The 13726-nt window shown below is 48.8% G+C and overlaps 1 long non-coding RNA gene across 1 annotated transcript; it reads left to right on the top strand.

The window, feature by feature from the left end:
* Positions 1 to 12112: 12112 nt before the first annotated feature.
* Positions 12113 to 12653, top strand: LOC133780347 (uncharacterized). The gene is made up of 3 exons (XR_009869246.1): positions 12113 to 12177; positions 12355 to 12439; positions 12618 to 12653. It is a non-coding gene; the product is annotated as an uncharacterized LOC133780347 (long non-coding RNA).
* Positions 12654 to 13726: the final 1073 nt, after the last annotated feature.

The following is a 13726-nucleotide window of genomic DNA, read 5'->3' as shown; positions in this document are numbered from 1 at the left end:
GCGTGGCCTCGCGTCTGAAGCTGCCTCGGCCTCGCGTGGCGTCGCGTCCGAGGGTGCATTTGGCCTCGCGCCCCAAGCGCTCCATACCGTGTGAGGTGTGTACCCTTGGGAGCCACACCATCGGGTGCCTATGCGAGGGAGGCCCCGCGAAGGGGGCTCGCGAGCTGCATAGGAGCCACGTCATCAGATGGACCCCAATGCTTAAAGGCTCCGGTATGAGTCGAATGGAACGCACTTGTACAATCTAGTACTGGGTACGGCCGCTAAGACCTCGTATGTCGAGTACGGACACCCGTACCAGTGAGGTAGTGAGAGTGCTAGAATAAGAGTTGTGGTCCGTACGTCTACGGACATGAGTCAGAGTCGACACCACTACAACCTGCGCCACTATGTCTGTCCCCACTCCATTGACATGAGTACGAACACGTAGTGGAGACATCCTCCTGACACCTGCCCCTGTACTGGATGCACAACCACAACCTCTGAAACCACTCTCCTGACAAAGTACTTATGTACCACCTGGTCCCCTGGACCACCATGTACCCAGGGCCATTAGAGCCCATTATAAAATGAGCTCTAATTCCACCAGAGAGGGGGTTGGAAAATTTACTGTAGCAAGTGCTTGAGAGTGAATGAAAGATAGATTTCTCCATTGTTGTTCTGTCATTGTTCTTGAGTTATTACTTAAATTTCTACAGCTTTTTCATTGACGATCTTTACTTGATAGCTTTTTCCAACTCAACTTAGTTTATGAGTTCTCACCGTCAACAGTTTGGCACCATCTGTGGGAACGTTAGTTCCAAGCTATTGTTCCACCATTGTTTCCGGCAAGAAGAAATGCCAAGACGTTCGAAGTGACTCAGGGAGCCACGAGAGGTGGAGGTTCACCTGAACGGAGTCCAGCTGAAGGCCTCCATGAAGGGCGCTCCTCCACCTAGAGATGTGGAGCCCCCAAAGGACCCTGAGGTTCACGGAGGTGATAGAGTGGCCTCGTCACCGGCTGCTCCACCTGGAGAAAGTCCTCCAAGAGCACCACCGGGAAGTGCTAATGAGTTCCCTCTCCCAAAACCACCACAGGTACCGAACTCCGGCCGGCAGGACCCGGGCCCCTCTACCCGTAGGTATGACAAGCATCCCCGGGTCCATTCCGTGAGCTCGAGTTCGAAATCTCGATTCTATGAAGAGGAAATACGTGAGCTCCACTGTAAGAACCAAAGGTTGGAGACCACCTTGGAGAACATGCAAGAGGTCCTGAATGGCCTGTTGCAGGGCAAATCGAGCGTGACCTTGCCTAAGAGGAAGGAGAAAGGCCAGGATGGGGTGGAGACCACCGTACCAGTAGATGATGGGAGGATCCGACACTCTACCAGTAACACCCCCCCCCCCCCCCGAGCGAAGCAACGTGAGCATCTTGAACCACCTAAGTAGGCCCAGAAACCAGCACCAAGGACCAACGTTTCCCCTCGCAACGAGGATGGGGTCACCTCTAAAAGAGCACCTTCGGATTTACGGGATGAGCTTAATAAAAAGAGGGAGGGCAAGGGGACCACGCCCCCTGTGGCGCCTCGGGAGGGCAAGGGAAAGGCGGATCTTAGCCAGTCTGCTTTGAGGGACACTCTAAGCAAGAGAAGGCAGGATCTGGATACGGAGATGAGAAGCCTGCGAAGCAAGATCATCACCGCATCAGGCGGCCAGGTCTTTGAGGAAGAATTTGACCATGAGTCGCCCTTTGTGAGGGAGATTCAGGCCATCCGGCTCCCTGTCAACTTTAAGGAACCCAATATGACCCCCTACGAAGGAAATACGGATCTGAAGTACCACCTGGATGCGTTTAACGATCTGATGAAACTGAGAGGGATTGGAAGCAGTGCCAGATGCCACTACTTCGCTGTCACTTTGAAAGGACCTTCCTACAAATGATTCAAAAGATTAAGGTCGGGGTCCATCAGGTCCTGGCAGCAGTTTTCTGACGAATTCCTCCAACAGCACCATGCCGTGTGAGACTACACGATGCCAGGTACCAGCCTGGCCAACATGAAGCAAGGGGAGAATGAGAGCCTGAAGAGCTACATTCACCGGTTCAATATGGAGGCCGCGAAAGTGGGGAACCTAACTCGCCGAGAGTTAAAAATGGCCATTACAGCTGGAGTGCTCCCAGGAAGCAAGTTGTGGGACAACATGTTGAAGAGGGAAGTCACTGACTTAGATGACTTCTACGAGAGAGCGCAGAAGTACATCCGTGTGGAGGATGGCCATGCAAACTTAAAGGCAGGAAATGAGGAGCCCCACGCGAAGCCACCAGCTAATGACGGGTCGAATGTAACAAAGAAGAAAAGGGCGTACGATGGGTCAAGAGATGACCAGCAGAGGAAAACCAAACGAGGGAATGATCATAAGCAAGCGGCCTATAATTACTATACGAACCTCATAGATACCAGGGAGCATATTTACCTCACCAACGAAGATCGAGTTCCCTTCAAAAATCCCCCACCAATGAGAAAGGACCGGTCCAAAAGGGACCCCAGTAGATACTGCCAATACCACAAGGATATCGGTCACACCACGACAGAGTGTATCCATTTGAAGGAAGAAATTGAGGAGCTCATCCACAGGGGACACCTAGGCTGTTATGTCAGGAGAGAAAGGCCAAAGCAAGAGGACGAACCTGCGGCTCCCCAGGCACAAGGGCGAGCCCCAGAGATACAGGGGGAGGTCCGAACCATTTTCAGAGGTCCAGGATTTGGGGGGGACTCTCGGAAGGGGCGAGATAGATATGCAAGAGAGGCTCGGCAAAGTCCGCCCCCCTGCGTCATGAGCTTGGAACAGCGACCCCCGAAAAGTTTCAAGGGGGAAAATGACTCGATAACATTCATTGAGGAGGATGCGCGGGGGGTACACTTTCCCCACAATGATCCGCTGGTGTTGACAGTTCTGTTGGTAAATATGCGCGTGCATCGAGTCCTAGTGGACAACGAGAGCTTGGTGGACATCCTATATCGCCCTGCCTTGGAAAAGATGGGACTGGGCATTCATCATTTGAAGCCCTGCCAATCATCCCTATACGGATTCACGGGGGACTCAGTGCAACCCCTAGGGATGATCGAATTGGCACTCACCATGGGAGAGCAACCCTGACAGACTACAGTCATGGCTAACTTTGTCGTAGTAGATTGTGCATCAGCTTTCAATGCGGTATTGGGGAGACCATCCCTAAGAGAATTGAAAGCCATAACTTCAATATATCACCTGGTTGTCAAGTTCCCAACCCCAGGAGGGGTCGCTAGTATGAAGGGAGAACAGAATGAGGCATGGGAGTGTTACAATACCTCGCTCCGTGCGCCTATGAAACCGCGGGAACCAATGGCTATGGTGATACATGAGGAGCTACGTGTGCTCGCGGGGGGTCCGCAGGAGTTGGACCCTTGAGTCGTGGAGGATTCAAGAGCATGAACCAGTGGAGGAAGTAGAGGAGGTTACAGTGACGGAGGAACCGTTAAGAATATTGAAGATAGGGAGAAGCCTGCAAAATGACGTGAAGGAGGAGTTGATAAGGTTTTTGAAGGATAATCTAGACGTATTTGCATCGAGTCATGAGGATATGGTGGGAATAGACCCCGGTGTGATGTGCCACCATTTGAATATCTCCCCAGAAGCAAGGCCCGTCAGGCAGAAGAGGCGGGCATTAGACCCAGAAAGGTATGCAGCATTAAAGGAGGAGGTTGACAAGCTGAAGGCCAACGGGTTCATACGTGAGTCTTTTTACCCTGTGTGGGTGTCGAACCCAGTACTCATTCCGAAGCCAAATGGGAAATGGAGGACCTGCGTCGATTTCTCGAACCTGAATAAAGCTTTTCCTAAGGACAACTTTCCACTCCCAAGGATAGATCAACTAGTAGACGTGACGGCAGGGCATGAATTACTGAGTTTCATGGATGCCCACTCGGGGTACAACTAGATCCCAATGAACCCAGCAGATGAAGAGCACACGTCAATCATTACGGATAAAGGGCTCTACTGTTACAAGGTGATGCCCTTCGGGTTGAAGAACGCGGGTGCCGCTTATCAGAGGTTGGTGAATAAGATGTTCGCTAACTAGATAGGGAGAAACATGGAGGTGTATGTGGATGATATGTTAGTGAAGACCAAGAATGCAACAGAGCTCAACAAGGACCTTGGTGAGATGTTCGACACACTTAGGAAATACCGAATGAAGTTGAATCCCGTAAAGTGCTCCTTCGGTGTATCCTCAGGAAAATTCTTGGGCTTCATGGTCAATTCCAGAGGCATCGAGGCTAAGCCTGATAAGATAAAGGCCCTAATAGATATGAGCCCGCCAAAGAACAAGAAGGAAGTGCAATGCTTAACGGGAAGGGTGGCGGCCCTTAATAGATTTATTTCAAGGTCCACCGATAAGTGCCTCCCCTTCTTTGACATCCTCAAAGGGAGAAAAAAGCTCGCTTGGGATGAAAAATGCGAAGAGGCATTTGTCAAGCTGAAGGAGCACTTGGGGAAGCCCCCCTTGTTGGCGAAACCTGAGAAGGGCGAGAGGCTATACTTGTACTTGGCAGTATCTGAGCATGCCATAAGCGCAGCCTTGGTTAAAGGGGAGAAGAAGCAGCAATAACCTATGTACTATATTAGCAAGCATCTGGTGGACGCGGAGAACCGTTACCCAGAGATTGAAAAGTTGGCCTATGCGTTAGTGGTGGCCTCGAGGAAGTTGAGGCCCTACTTCCATGCGCACGCGATTGAGGTCTTGACAGATAGTCCCTTGAGGCAGGTCTTGCATAAACCTGAGACCTCAGGGAGGCTGATGAAATGGTCGATCGAGTTAAGCCAATTTGATATTGTGTATACCCCAAGATCTTCCATCAATGGACAGGTGTTGGTAGACTTTATAGTAGAGTTCACCCATCAGTCGAATGGAGGAAGAAGTGAAGAAGGGGAGCAGCCTATTATAGAGGAAGAGCGAGGGAGTCTAGAGGAATGGAGTTTGCATGTTGATGGGGCGTCCAATGAGGGAGGATCCGAAGCAGGCATCATGATGACAGGGCCCGAGGGACACAAAATGTATTGCGCAATCCAGTTCGGGTTTGAAGCCTCCAATAACGAGGTGGAGTACGAGGCACTCTTGGCTGGCTTGCGTTTGGCCCAGGAGCTGAGACTGACGCGCCTTCGTATCTTTAGCGACTCTCAGTTGGTGGTGTACCAAGTAAGGGGGGAATACCAGGCGAGGGGAACCAAGATGGCAGCCTACTTGGAAAGGGTGAAGGGCTATCTGGGGCGGTTAGTGGCATATAGCATAGAGCAAATCCCCAGAGAAAGGAATACCCATGCTGATGCACTCGCGAAGCTGGCGTCCACCAAGGATGGTGATATCTTGGAGTCGATACCCGTGGAGTACTTGCCCAAACCAAGCATCGGGAACGCGGACGTGCATATGATTAGTGGCTCGAAGGAGTCGTGGATCAAACCGATTAAGAGATACCTGGAAGAAGGAACCCTACTTGTTGACAAAAACGAGTCCCAGAGGTTGGTGTACAAGGCCGCTAGATACACCTTGGTAGAAGGGGTTCTATACAAGAGGGGGTTCTCAATGCCACTCCTGCGATGTGTGGAAGGGGAGGAGGCGTTGAAAGTGCTGCATGAGATACACGAGGGAGAGTGTGGCAACCACGAGAGCGGACCCTCCACAACTAGGAAGGCCATGAGACAAGGATACTACTGGCCCTCCATGGAGAAAGATGCACATGAATTTTCCACAAAATGCGACAAATGCCAGAGGCACGCCAACTACCCTCGAAAACCCCCAAGTGAACTGACCAGCAAGACCAGCCCCTGGCCCTTCGCTATCTGGGTGATAGACTTGATCGGCACTCTTCCTGCAGGCAGGGGTGGAGCGAAATACGCGGTGGTAGCAGTGGACTACTTCACTAAGTGGGTAGAATCAGAACCCCTCGTGAAGATAACAGCTAAGCACATCACCTCTTTCGTCAACAAATTCATTGTTTTTAGATATGGAGTACCCTACAAATTTATTTCTGACAACGGTACCCAGTTCGAGGGGGGAGATTTCGAGGAGTATTGTAGGGGAAGAGGCATAAGGAGAAGTTTCTCTACGGTCGTACACCTGCAGGCCAATGGACAGGTGGATGCCATAAATAGGGTCCTTAAGAAGAACTTGAAGGTAAAGCTAGAAAAGATGAAGGGAGCCAGGGTAGAGGAGCTACCAAATGTGCTGTGGGCTTACAGAACCACCCCACGCACGAGTACTGGGGAGTCCCCATTCTCCTTGGCCTACGGATGTGAAGCCGTACTCTCAGTTGAGATGCAGGTTGAGTCCCTCAGGGTACAGGCGTATGGAGACGAGGCCAACCGCATAGCTCTGGCCGAGAGCCTGGACATGCTTGAAGAGAAGAGAGAAAAAGCACAAATGAGGGTTGTAGTATACCAATAGCGCACCGCAAGGTACTACAATTCAAGGGTGCGAGAGAGAACTTTCAGAGTTGGCGACTTGGTGCTGAGGAAGGTACTCCCTAACACGCGATACCCAGGAGCAGGAGTGTTGGGGGAAAACTGGGAAGGGCCCTACCAGGTTGCTCAGTGCATACCCCCGAACACTTATAAGCTAACGCGCATGGACGACACCATCATACCTCGAGCATGGAACGCGGAGCACCTTAGGAAGTACTACCAGTAAGGCGCCCATGCCTGGTGCTAAAAGGACAAGTGTTGCACGCTATTTTAGTATGATAGAGAAGAATCAAAGAGGTTACTTTGATAACCTCCTGAGTAGGTGTGAGTCTTTTTTATTTTATTTTCTATGTAAATCTCATATGTGTTGTTGTAGCTAGAATTTTATGAATGAAACTGTTTGCAACTTCGTATGTACTTTCTTCGCTACGCGGGCATCAGCCAAAGTGCCTGCCGAAATAAATTTCACCAAGCACTTGGGGGGGCAGGACAGGAGGCGAAAACATGCAACTGACAGGGGGAACCTAAAAAGGACCCTCTAACGGAGGATCCTAAAAAGGTCCCCTTGCCCTCCTAAAAAGGAGGACTCTAAAAAGGACCCTACGCACTAGGAGGATCCTAAAAAGGGCCCTCCATCACGAGGAAGTGACCCTAAAAAAAAAAAGGAACCCTTTAATGGGGGATCCCAGAGGGACCCCCTATACCAAGGCCTTAAACGAAGTCCTTACAAGGCATCCCCTGGGATCACAAGGATTAGCTACCATTGTGAACACCAAGTAGGCCATAGGGACTTACAAAAAAAAGATGGTAACGACAATAATAACTCTAGTGCGGCCACCAAGCTGTCTAGCCAAAAAGGTCCCTAAAAGAGACCCTTGCAAAAGTAGTACTATGAATAACGACGAGGAGGACGCTTCTCGCAACAAATAATAAGCGCACGCAAGAATATATAAAAGGATAGTTAGGACCCAATGGGTCAAAATATCCTTATAGAAGTAATCAAGAGGCACCAAAAGGGGTCCCAGTGAATCCTCTCACCTGGGTTCCAAAGGACCTCCAGGCTGGTGAATAAAATAAGGGAACCAACCAAACCCCATCATACAGGCTCAAAAGGACCTCAAATGTAGTAGAATAAAAGATAAATAGCAACACATATGTATATACATTGAAAGAGAAAGTTTTGAAGACAGTACAAGAGCTACCAAAGAAAAATAGTAATGACAGTCATATTACAAAGGCCCAAAGTACAAAAAAAAAAAAAAAGGAAGAGAGCATACACCCACGGAGGGCTAGCTGGCAAATGTTATGAAATAACTACTTCAGGGCCTCCTACTGTGGGCACTCCACATGGCCGCTCGGGCAACAGCGTGCTCACCGAAAGAAGAGAAATTAAAATTAGGATCTTGCCTCCACACATTGTAAAGGGCACGGTCTATGGACCTGCGCTCGGTGGTAGCCCTCTCCGCCTCCAAGGAAGCATTTCTCTCTTGGGAAGACTGAAGCTCGGCCCTGAGAGCCTCGACTTCGGCCTCCAACTGGGTAACCCTCTGTTGCGACGCGGCCACGATGGCCTTGGCCTCCTCGAGTTCACGCTCCAAGCTGGTAACCTTGTCCTGTAGCCCCTTGGTCTTTGCCCTTACTTCCTTCCTCTTTAGTAGCAAGTTGGAAAATTTGGTCCGGACCTTTGACAACTTAGCCTTGGTTTCATTAAGCTCTTTCTCAAGCTCTTGAACCCTTGTCGCAAGACCATCCCTCTCGGTGCACGACACGGAGAGATGGCCAGCCGAGTCGGCAAACCGCAAAGCCACAGTATAGGCCTGCACAAGAAAGTTAACAACAACAATAAGTGACAAAATATATATATATATAAGCATAAACACCTATACATAATAGGGTCGACGCGAGGTGTAGGGACTCACCCAAGTCATGGAGCGCCTTAGGTTCTCCCCAAGGTTCGACTGAGTCACGTTCCCAAGGCCAGTCCAGTCGGATACAGGGAGGCTCAAGGCAAGTTGGGTGTATCGCTGTCCGTAGGACGTTGCCATCTGAGTCACCCAGGGCTCCCCATCCGTGCCAGGGGCACCTGGCTGGATGGGGACAGATGACCCGCTTGCCGAAGCGGGAGGGGGCGCAGTGAAGGTGGAAAACTGAGGCTCTGGTAGATAAAGGGGGGCTCCGCAAGGTCAGCGTAATAAGCCCCCGATGACCCAGGGTCGAGAGGATCCTGAGGGAAGGCGTCGTAGCCCTCAGGGCCAGGGGATACATAACACCCCGGTGCGACATGCTGGTCTTAAGGTTGGAAGGCCATGTCCTGGTCATAGGAGTCATAAGGGGGGCATCCCCCGGGGGACATGGATCGCTGGTGAGGTCCCTTGCATTCAAGGGGGGCTTCCCCTGGCTCCTCCTCAGCCTCACCTTCGTCTGGGAAAGGCTCGGCCGGCGCAGCCATTGTCTTCTTAGACCCAGTAATCAACCACAGGAGCTTGGGGTCTGAGACCGGGGACAACTAGTGGCGGTTGAGATTTGCCACGTTGAATAAGAATGCCACCTTCTTCATGGCGGAGTCAGCATTAATGAGGTCATTCACGGCCTCCGCCTCCATCCCAATGACCGAAGGACCCGCAAACTGCTCTGCATGATTCACGCCAGTGTCAGTGCAAGCGTGAGTACAAAACAGTAAGTTCTAACAAGAAGAAAAGGAGGACCAGGGTACTTACTGGGGCCGGCGCAGAAATCTTCACGGACAGAGAGAGGGCCCTCTACGAAGAAAAATTCTTGCTTCCAAGACCCTGTATTGGACACTGAGCCTTCTATCAAGGGGAGCTCATTATTGGCCTTTTGCAGATAGTAGAAGCCCTTGGACTTGGCGGATCCCATGAGGTTGTACAGGAGGTGCACCTCTTGCGCCGTAGGGGCGCGTTTAGCCAGTTCCTTGAATGCCACAAAAAGGAAACTTAGGGTCAACCAACTGTTGGGTGACAGCTGAAGGGGGGCCAGGTCGAAATAGTTAAGGACCGCTACGAAGAACGGGTGCAAGGGAATGGTGCCACCCGCCTTCAAAATGTGCTCGCTCAAGGCCACAAGGCCGGTCCTAGGGCGGTCGGCCCGACATGCCTCCTGGGGAGCGTACAAGGCGTATTCTAGGGGAACACGATAGTGCTTCACAATTTCTCTCAGTTTGTTCTCGAACACATGCGACACCAGCCCGGACGCCAGTAAAGGAGCGTCGTCCTATTCCTGGATAGATACCTGTCGACGTGCCTTCGGTATATCTGCAAAATCAAAAGAAAAATTTGAGGAAGAGATAGAACACTTGACCCTTCATTTTTTCCTCCTAGCAAGAGTTTTACATCGAGGGAGTGACGGCGGAAGCGCTGAGCTAGGAAAAACCGAGACTAGGGGCTGAGGAGAAGCGCAGGCAGCCTCACGACCATCATCAGGCGAGGATGGGTTGGGAGGTTCGGGCAGAAGGTGTCCCTCCATAAACTCTAACTCCTACTGCAATTCGAAAAGTGTCATCCTAAGGCTCGCTACGTGGTCACTAAGGTATGGGGGGGGAAGGTGCTCCGTCTCCTCTCGACACCGAGTCAATTTCACTCTCCACCACCCAAATTTTACGCCTAAGTTCAGCCATGTACTCAAGGTGGCGGATGCGGGCTTGCCTTAAGGAGTCATAGTCCTGGTAGGGGTTACCCTCAAAAGACTCTGAGTCTGAGGACATGTCAATGAACTCAGTCCCCGGAGGTATGTCGAATGAGCCGTCACTGGCCATGAAACCTCGTCCCGAAAGCGAAAAAGGGTTCACATACAAATGAGGGGATGGCTACAAAACACAAAGGAATAGGCTTAATATCTCCAGATGAAAATGTCCTAAATGGCCCACTACAGGGTATAAAAAAGAGGGGAATGGATATGGTCAAACTCAATACAAGCTCAGGCTAAGGTATCCCATCCCGAGTAATGCTAATATTGGACCTGATGAATGTAAAATATATATATATATACCTCAAGCAGATAAGATGGAGTGTTGTCGAGGTCGAAAGGAGGTCGAGGTCCGAAAAGCACCAAAGGGTCGAAAATACGCGTCTGCAAGAATAGACCAAAAGGGTGGGTTAGCCTCCAAGTAGACATGCCAAGAAATTAGCTTATATATAAAAAAAAATGAAGTGAAAAAATAAAACAAATAGAACTTTGGAAAAAGTGAGGTTGTGAGGGATTGAACCCCTTACCTCTTGAAAAAGGAAGGGTTCTCTAAACCACTAAGCCAAGGAAGTAGGGTGAAAATATTAGGCCATGCATGAAGGCCTATTTATAGGGATCAAGGTGAATAGTCTACAAGAGCACCTAAAGGTCCTCTCCTAGAATGGGGGGCAAGTGTGGACGCTCAATATTCCACGCCCATAAAAGAACCAAGTCGTGTGTTAAGGTCCCTTAAAGGCCTACATGCATGCTTGAGCCACGAGACGCTCGGGGTGCGACCCTTTCACAACAGCCTCGGATGCCTAAGACTGTGCCCCGTGAGGTGACCTCCCTAGGTGCGTGATGCATAAGGGAGCCTCGTGTACCCAAGGGGAAGTCTCGTTGGCAGGCCTCGCATGCTCAGAACCACGCCCTGCGAGACGGCCTCGCGTGCCCAGGCTCACGCCCCAGCAGCCTCGGCCTCGCATGGCCTTGCGTACAAAGCAGCCTCGGCCTCACGTCCGAGCGCACACAGCCTCATCCCAGCGGCCTCGCGTGGCCTCGCGTCCAAGCGCGCGCAGCCTCGTCTTAGTAGCCTCGCGTGGCCTCGTGTCCGAGCGTGCATTCGGCCTCGCGCCCTGAGCGCTCCATGCCGTGTGAGGCGTGTACCCTTGGGAGCCACACCATCGGGTGCCCATGCGAGGGAGGCCCCGCGAAGGGGGCTCGCGAGCCGCATAGGAGCCACGCCATCAGATGGACCCCAATGCTTAAAGGCTTCGGTACGAGTCGAATGGAACGTACTTGTACGATCTAGTACTGGGTACGGCTGCTAAGACCCCGTATGTCGAGTACGGACACCCGTACCAGTGAGGTAGTGGGAGTGCTAAAATAAGAGTTGTGGTCTGTACGTCTACGGCCAGGAGTCAGAGTCGACACCACTACCACCTGCGCCACTATGTCTGTCCCCACTCCACTAACATGAGTACGGACACGTAGTGGAGACATCCTCCTGATGCCTGCCCCTGTACTGGATGCACGACCACAACCTCTGAAACCACTCTCCTGACAGAGTACTTATGTACCACCTAGTCCCCTGGACCACCATGTACCCAGGGCCATTAGAGCCCACTATAAAATGAACTCTAACTCCACCAGAGAGGGGGTTGGAAAATTTACTGTAGCAAGTGCTTGAGAGTGAATGAAAGATAGATTTCTCCATTGTTGTTCTGTCATTGTTCTTGAGTTATTACTTAAATTTCTACAGCTTTTTCATTGACGATCTTTACTTGATAGCTTTTTCCAACTCAACTTAGTTTACGAGTTCTCACCGTCAACAGTGTACGTCTTATATGTTGCAGTTAAGCAGACTTCTGACTTCTCTATGTTTATAATATTTTAATTTCTACAGGAAACACTTTTTGATGAATTCGTTTTAGCTCATATTATTGGATTGTGGGGAAAGCTATATTGCTTCGTAATCAGCCTCTTCTTTGGGTGCTATCAATTGGATTTGAGATGATGGAGGTTAGTTCTTTGACAAATATAATATGTTTTATTGTGTGCCTTTCATAGTTTATTTAAATTGGTTCTGCTTTCTCCTTCTTTGAGCGGAGATCAAATTTCTTTTATGTTTTCGACAAGTGTGTTTTGAGTGCTTTGGTGGTTATGGTTGTATATTAAAGCTTATCTTGGCATTTTCAGCTTACCTTCCATCACATGCTACCAAATTTTAATGAATGCTGGTGGGACAGTATTGTTCTTGATATTTTGATCTGCAACTGGTTTGGTGAGAACTCAATTTATTAACAATTTCTGCTTATAAATTGTTGAGCTCTATCCGTAGCCATAGTATTCAATTATTTCTTCTACAATATTAAGCAGATTGTGGCTATAATTTTTCATTGTCTGCTATATGAGCTTTCTGTGCAAATTATGACAAGTTTCTTTTGGTGTGTATGCTGCAGGTATCTGGGCAGGAATGCATACTGTTAGGTACTTTGGAGTTGGATCAAAAAGAATTCCGTAGGTGAATTGTTTGGTCTTATTGGATTCTGATCTAGAAGTTGGGAATGATTCTTCTTTTGGCTAAAGAATCAGATCTTTGTTCTTTATGAACTGTTCGATACTTTTGTATGTTGTATCTATTTGTTATTTAGTTTTGAGATAAAGAAAATTCATTATTAGTTTTCACAATAATGAAAGCTCTTTCCACTAATAAAGAAGAAAACTTGGTCGTGTTTGCATGTATTTGTTGTAATTATGATATTCTTTTGCTTTTGTTCTTTGGAATTTCTTAGGAAAGTGTATTGAATTGATGATCTTCTCATAGGTATTGTTTTAAAGAAAGCGAGAATGACTAAAAAAGGGCAAGGCAATTCAAATATAGCAAATGGGGAAGTGATAGATACACTTGTAATTCTTTCAGGTGACCTTGTTCAAGTTGTTGCAAAGGTATGAGATTTGTAATTCTTAATGAAGAAAAAACCTTATTTTTTTTATAATATGTTACCTTGTTGATGTTATTCAGGGGGTTCAGCTTCCAGCTGATGGTTATGCTGGGAATGTGGCTTGTAACAATGCTGAAGCGGTTGTGGAGTCTATTCCTTCTACAGAATTTTCAATGAATGATGTTGAGAAATCTATCAAGTCCACTGTTTGTAGAGAGAATGGTGAATAGTAAAGGTATTGTGTATTACTGAATGAGTTCTATGCAAATTTTTGACAGTAGATCCTATTGTTTATTTTTGCTATTATATATGAAAATAAATAATGTTTTGATAACTTTATCACCTCTTCATGCCCTTGTGATTGTACACCATCTTTCTTTCCAACAGAGGACAATATTTGTTTCTTGTTACGTACCGATCCATGAAAACATTATTGAAACTTGTGTAGCATCTAGACTGTGGTATTTATGAATTTCATGAATGATGATGAATATTGGGTTTGTATATTTTCTCTAGAATTTAATATGCAATCGTCCTTTAGGACTAGTCTCTGACTTGTGCTTGTAATGGAGAGGAAGAGACACTTAGCTTGGTTTTTGTTTCCTTTCATTTCGGGTTTTAGAATC

This window comes from Humulus lupulus, chromosome 5 (assembly GCF_963169125.1).
Source record: "Humulus lupulus chromosome 5, drHumLupu1.1, whole genome shotgun sequence".
Classification (NCBI taxonomy): Eukaryota; Viridiplantae; Streptophyta; class Magnoliopsida; order Rosales; family Cannabaceae; genus Humulus; species Humulus lupulus.
This window is presented reverse-complemented; position numbering and strand designations above follow the sequence as displayed.